This window comes from Rhododendron vialii, chromosome 9a (assembly GCF_030253575.1).
Source record: "Rhododendron vialii isolate Sample 1 chromosome 9a, ASM3025357v1".
NCBI lineage: Eukaryota > Viridiplantae > Streptophyta > Magnoliopsida > Ericales > Ericaceae > Rhododendron > Rhododendron vialii.
In genome coordinates, this window is record NC_080565.1 from 34,493,660 (window position 1) to 34,501,354 (window position 7,695).

Consider the following 7,695-nt stretch of genomic DNA (forward strand, 5'->3'; position numbering starts at 1 on the left):
GCACAGAAGCTCTCCTCGATCTCCATCAGATGAATGGCCCACAAAAAATGTCCAAGAATTTGAATAAAATCGGCTGCCCCGAATTAACCAGTCATTCATCGTTATATTCTTTGAATATATTGCTCAGAAAGAATGTCCATGGTGGAAGCCACTCGAAGGTCCATAATTTTCAAACATCAAGAAGAAGGGCTTTTGTGGTTATTTGGGTCAATGACAAGTGTTATTGGTCGAAGAAATTCTCTAGCAGCTAGCGTACTAGATCAATTCGATTCATAACCTAAAGAGTTAGGAAAATACTCTAACATTTAAAGTTCGCATATAGTATTTGTTTGGGAGAATTTTTCATAAGTCCACTATATCACTTTCCAAATCCCATAAGTCCATTTCCAAATTCTATAACCTCCTAAGTCCACTAACTTATTAGTAAAGATATAATAACCACGATTAGTCTAATATACCCATACTTTTCAAAAACGTTTTGCCCCATTTTTTTAGCCATTTCAAAAAATCTCTATCCGAAAAATTCAGTCCCCATTATAAAACCCCTCCACCCTCCCCACCCCCGTTTCCAAAACAAACCAGGCTGAGAGGAAAAAAACGGAGACGGTTTGCTCCTCCATTCCATCGTCTGTTGTCGTCGGCGTTCTTTATCGTCATCTTCAGACGATCTCCGTCGTCCACCAACAGTCGATCTCGTTCACCAATAGTCGCCGTTGTTGCCCTTCGTTTCGGTCGGACGCCGTTGCGCTTGTCGCAGTTGTTCGGCTTTGTTTCTCCATCGCCGTCAAATTCTTGTCGCAGTTGTTCATCTTTGTTTCACATCCTCGTCGCCGTCGATCATTCTCCGATTTCGTTCGATTCATCTCCGTCATTCTGCATCCTCGTCGCCATCGAAACCCTTCAGTTCATCCCCATTGCCGTCAATCTCCTCCGTTTGATTCGATCCATTCTATATGTTTCTTAGAAAACTAAAAGTGAACGCTGGGTATATATGGTTATATTTATTTGATAGGTTGGTGTATGGTATGGTTGAATTAAGTTAGGAATTCGATTGATAGTATATATGGTTATATCAATGTCGATTGACAGTATATACCAATGTTGGTTAAACTGTGTATGAATAGATGGTTCTATGTGGTATGCTTTTTAATATGGTTATATGATGATACAGGTTATATAACCTTATATATTTATTCAAAAAATTCCAAATATATCAGAAGCAAGTCAGAGAGGCCGCTGCGCAAACCAAATCAATAAGTGATTTATGAAAAGCACAATTATAACCTTATATTTTTATTCAGTAATAAAAAAATCAAATAATCGAAATACATGGTCATATATCAAAATCTGTACAACGTTACAAAGATATATGTAACTCTTAAAAAGGAGAATATATAACGTTATATATGTACAATAACGTTATATATAGTGTATCAGAAAAAGAAAATCTTCGACTGTTATATAACGTTATATAAGTACAACAACGTTACATACGAATCTATATCAAGATCAATATATCCGTGATTGGCGTGATCAACATTCCAAATAGAGAGAGAGATACCCATGATTTGCATGATTTCCAAAACTAAAAGGGATAATGAGAGGATAATGGGCTAAATTGATGGGATTTTGATTTCAAAACTAGAAGGGATAATGGGAGGATAATGTGCTAAATTGATGGGATTTGAATGGAAGGGCAATTCTGTCAGGCAATAATTCTCTTTTTAAATGTAGTGGACTTTATGCCTTACCAAATATATATTAGTGAACTTAGTGGGTTAGAAACTTGATCAGTGGACCTAGTGGGTTAGAAACATGCTATAGTAGACCCTAGGCTAATTTTTTATATTTGTTTGAACCGTCTCAATTAATTCAATCTTATCAAGATGTATCGAAGTGTTGTTTATCTTCCTCGTGACAAAAGACAAGTAAAATCTAAAAGGATAGGACCTTTTAAAGTCAAAACGGACTGAAAAATCATTGATTTGATCTATCTATCGGGGATTTTGTATCATTCGATCGCTTTTAGAACATATCGAGAACATCGCCACCAAAATCTCATTCATCAATCCTATCAAGACGTATCCAAGTGTTCTTTCTCTTTCTCAAGACAAAAGGCTAGTACGTAAAATCTAAAATGACGTGACTTCGTTATAACAGACTGAAAAATGGTTAATTTGGTCTATTTATCAGGGATTCGGTATCATTCGATCGTTTTTAGAATATATCGCGAACATATCACCACCAAAATCTCATTCATCAATCCTATCAAGACGTATCCAAGTGTTCTTTCTCTTTCTCAAGACAAAAGGCTAGTACGTAAAATCTAAAATGACGTGACTTCATTATAACAGACTGAAAAATGGTTAATTTGGTCTATTTATCAGGGATTCGGTATCATTCGATCGCTTTTAGAATATATCGCGAACATATCACCACCAAAATCTCATTCATCAAATGTTGATGCTATGCATTTCGAATATCTGTTTGTTGAAATAAATGAGGTTCCTCTCGATGTTTCAATTATGATGTTTTTTTTTCCTAGTTTATGTTGCAATTTTTCATTTAATTTCGCATGAACATAACCGTCAAATTAAGTCCGTCCCATTCGACCCGACCCAACCCAAAAATTTGATGGACACTTTCGTCCAGTGGAAGTCAGATCACGACCACGTGGCGTGTACCCGATAGAAAAAGTACAAAAGAATAGTAGTACTGTACTAGGAGAAAAACTTTTTTAAGGAGCAACCAACAAACAAAGCTTTCGGCATTCAATCGCGCACGTCCAAAAGTGTTTTTGCGATCTCGATTTTAACTCTTCTAGAGAATTTTTTTTAAAAAATCCGAACCATTAATTGTCGAATCGGACAGCTAAGATTGTGTAGAGCCATGAATAAAGGCTCATTCAGCTAAATAAGCCATTTTGGCTTATTTTTTTGTTCTTATTCAATTTTTTTTTCTATTTGTTAGTTTTTCATCGATTTTTTAAGAATTATTGTTTTGTCATGACAAGAAAATTCTAAAAAGTAAAAAATTACGATTAAAATCTTATTTTTTAATAAAAACGAAAATAAGCCAATTTTTTCGTTTTTATTCAAAAAAAATTAAATTTTGATCGTAATTTTTTACTTTTTAAATTTTTCTCGTCATGAAAAAACGATAATTCTCAAAAAAATTAACAAATACAAAAAAATTTAAATAAGAAAAAAAAGAAGAAGCTAAATAACTTATTTAGCGGAATCGGCCCTAACTTGTTCTCTCCTCACAGTACTAGTAGCAAAAAAATCAAAGTTCAAATCCCTAGGTAAAGCCACATTCTATCGCATGACCTCCAGCTAGTCATGCAGTTTGATTCGGAGGGATAGTGTGGGCTCCAGAGTGGATCGGTCCGTTTACTTATCGCCACGTGTTGATCAGTATTTACCTGTCCTTTTTTTCGGTTAAATAAGCTAAATGATTTATTTTTTTGTTCTTATTCAATTTTTTTTTGTATTTTTTACTTTTTTGTCAACTTTTTTTGATTATTGATTTTTCTTGACCAGAGAAATCTTAAAAGTAAAAAATTACAATTAAAACCTATTTTTTTTAATAAAGACAAAAATAAGCTAATAAGTCAAATTTTTTGTCTTTATTCAAAATAATTAGGGTATCGATCATAATTTTGTACTTTTTAGATTCATTTTGTCATGGCAAAGCAATAATTCACAAAAATTTGACGAAAAACTAACAAATGTGAAAAAAAAATTGAATAAAAAAAAATTATTTGACTTATTTAGCCGAATAACCCTCTAATATAGTATACTAATGAAGGATGGGAGTGGATCCTCTCTGGTTCAAGTTTTGAACTAGAGGCTAGCTAGAGTGGACAATCAAAATCTTTACCGTCTAATGTTGCAAATCAATGATTCAGATCTACTCAGAGATATTCTTCGCGTGAAAGAATTGAATTCTTCCCACGACGAGCTGTGAGCAGATGTGAACCCATCAAGGATATGGTAGTAGGAGCCTGTGGAACAGATCCTGTGCAAGTAAGGCCTCCGTAACATGCGTTTTGATCAGAGACAACGTGGGGCCGAACGTATTCTCGAAACTGCATACATTTCCCGCTCACCGCGCTGAGCTACTTCATCAGCCGGCTTGAATTACCACAGTACCCTCTCAAATTTTTGTAGACTGGCCCAATGACCAAGGGCAGTTTTGTCATGGAGGCAGTTTTGTATGACTGGAAAAAATTATTCAATCCACCTAAAGTACTGAATAATCTCACCCTGTCTTAAATTCATTTCCCATGAACCACATCCTCATTTTTTTCAAAATGAGAGTGCGTGTATAGTATAGTATACTAGGTCGTCACCTTCGTTAAGAAACTTTCTTAACTCGAGAGAATGCTCATCTCAATTAGGTTGACACCAACATTTCGACGAAATCATGTACCAATCCGTACGTACCGATGAGGCTATACTCAACCCAATTAGATTATACTAGACGGTCATAGTCTGCCTTTTTCGTAAATTTAAATATTAAACAGAGACCATGAAAGATCACGAAATTAAATAGTTTTATATAACATGAGAGAGAGAGAGAGAGAGAGAGAGAGTATGACCTGTGAGTGTTTGAATCAATAAGCAAACCAATGCAAACACAAATCACACTCGGAGTAATTTAAGTATGATTTGAGCAGACAAAAGAAGCCTTTAAACCTCAAGCCACTTGTGATAATCTAGTCACAATCAAGTCCGTTTTCGTGGCATTTTAATGCTTGATTAAAGTCACAATGGCTCCATTTTGTTGTGCACGAAGAAGACTTGATGGAGAATCTCCGTCCGTCAAGTTTAGCGGAGCCAGAATTTGGATTCGGAGGTGACGAAATTAGGAAAAAATTAACCACCAATCCTAAATTCTTATATTTAACATCTAAAAAAGAAAAGAAGAAAATCTTTATATTTAATAATAAAAATAAATTTTTTTGCAGTTTTTCTGAACCCGGGGTGTCCCATGCCACTCCCCCTCCATCTCCCTCCGCCACCGACGGAGATGGAAAATTTTTTTCCTCCACTAGTTTGCACATCGCACCATGTGCTCTTGCCTTTGGTTGATAGTAATATATACACATCAGAGATTTTTTTTCTCTACCGACAACACCCGAATGATTCAAGTGATTGGCATGTTGATTTGCCGCTGTCAAGAGTATTTAATTCCTAAGAAAAATGACAAAATACTACAGTATCTCAGTTTAAAAAGTCAGTGTATAGGATTTCTAGCTACCACAAGGAATTTACTGTATTTTTTTCATTTTAACTTGATCGGGGTTTTTCGCCAGCTTATGCGCACATTGACAAATCTTAGGGCCGGGAACTATCCAATTGATCACTAGCGGAGTCCTCAAGTAAAGCCAACATAAGTTTCGTTTGAACTGAGCCCATCAAATTTGATAGCACTTGAAAGGTTTTGAACCTGACATCTACATGGGATAAACCCTTAAGTTCTGGGTTTTGACCACCACAATTCCTTGGGTCAGGGGCGGTCTTGGGTCACATGCTCCCACTAAAAATTGAATAATTATTTTCGTGATTTTATATATTTTCGTAGTTATTACTCCTAATTTTTTTAATAAAATAGAGTATTATGTATGTGACGAAACGTGGTTTGTGATTTCCTTTTTGGGTCCTGGCGACATTTGATCATTGTATCCATGTCTTGTCCGAATTTCTCACTCCTAATTTTTGGGTACATTTGGAGGAAGTATGCAATATTATAAAGTTTGTGATTAATAATGAATTTCAAAATGTAGAATATATCACCTCGTTGTGGTTGACTAGGAAAATAATTCTTCACGTTATGTTTCAGTTTAATAGATTTCACGTGCTATATTCAATTTCTGATCCGCCGTTGATATAATTTATTGTCGGTAATTCGATTGAATTTGTTGTGTCTTAACTTATTTTCTTCTTATTTGGTTTATTTCCGTTGGTACTGAAATCAAGTGTAGCTTTTGGTTACAACGTTTGACTTTTAAGATTCGGCTGGATACACAAACGAAATTTTTTTTTTTAAAGTACCACTATAAGTTGGAAAAAATAAATAAAAATCAACCAAAATGTCTTTCTATTTTGTTTTTTTTTTCCTTGGCGAACATTTTGAGCCATTGGTTTATTATCTTTTCAATTGTCCTCGTCAACATGAATGAATAAGCTTAAATAGAGCTGGGCAACAACGGACACGAAACCCGATAACACGATACGAATCGGATATGAAGTTAGCGGGTTAAGGTTGAGCATTTCTGACACGAAATACGAAAATAACACGACTTGAGAACAAGAATTCTAAATGGGTCGGGTTCTGGCTGGGTGGTTTGTGACACGAATCCGACCCGACATATTACCCAGGTCTAATCTTAAACCCTAAACTGATAAAAGTTTAGAAAAGACAGAATAATCTAAGCTAAATAAGTTTAACCAAACTACACTTTAACAGTTTAATTTTAAGAAAAAATAAAAGACTAGCCCTGTTCCGCTAAGGTTCTTATTTTGTAAGTACATATTTCTCGTTTCACGAGACAGGTCATTCTCTCCATTCCCTCAGCGGAACGGGGATTGTGCATATTTTGTGTGTATCAGTTCTACAGGCACTTCTGTTCAAAAAAAAGAGTTCTACAGGCAGTACTAGACATCACACACTTGTTTGGTAGTATTATTTGTTAGTCAAATATAATATTCTATTCCAAGAATTAGTATATCGCAACAACTTTTTATCTTAGCTTTCAAGCGAAGGAATAAAAAGGTAGTAACCATAATTGTTTTTTGACATGGAAAAGAAAAAAAAACAAACGAAAAATAGAGAACTCAACCTCGCATAACTACTCGGCACATTTCACAATCACATGCACACCGAGAAATTTTTCAGTGCCGAGTGGGTACCACATGGTGCTCGTTCGGCACATCCGAGCCGTCCGATTCGGTTTTGGACGGCTCAAATTTGAAGAGGGAAAAAGAAGGGGAGAGAGAGAGAGGTGAGAGAAGGTTTTAATCTGAGCTGTCTAAAAGTGCATCAGATGGCTTAAGAGTGCCGAACGGACACCACGTAGGATATACCCACCCAGCACTGGAAAATTTCTCCATGCACACCTAAAGAATTGAAAAGAAATAGTACTGCCCTGCCCTAGTGGCAACTGCACCAAACCAATCCTTGACAAATATAAAAATTTAGGTTGAAACCAAATTTTGCTTTTTCTCGAAAGAGAAAAAAGACTTTTATGAAAGAAAGAAGAAGTGATTCAAAGAGTGAAACCCAAGTTAGTTAAAAGAGCAGGAGAAGCTTTTGATAAGTCCTGCCTACTTTATGTTTTCTTGCCAATGCATCCTTATGTCAGTTATGTGCATAATTGTAGATAAATGAACTCTTTAGTTTCGACTGTCAGGGTGTCCAGACCAGATTATAATTTATAAACATATCAACTAATCTTCTTCTCGATTCAGTTTCAGACGGAATAGCCGCACAGAGTTCAGAGAATATTTCACAAGAATTTACTTTCTAGCGGCCTGACCACAAACTTGGTCAATTGTGTGGGGACGAAACCTACCAACCGACCGGAAAAACCCTTGAGATCAATTAAATATTCTCGTGATCTTTTTCTGACGGTCAAGGGTGTCCAGACAAACTTACACGCACATTAACTAATTTCCTTCTCGATCCGGT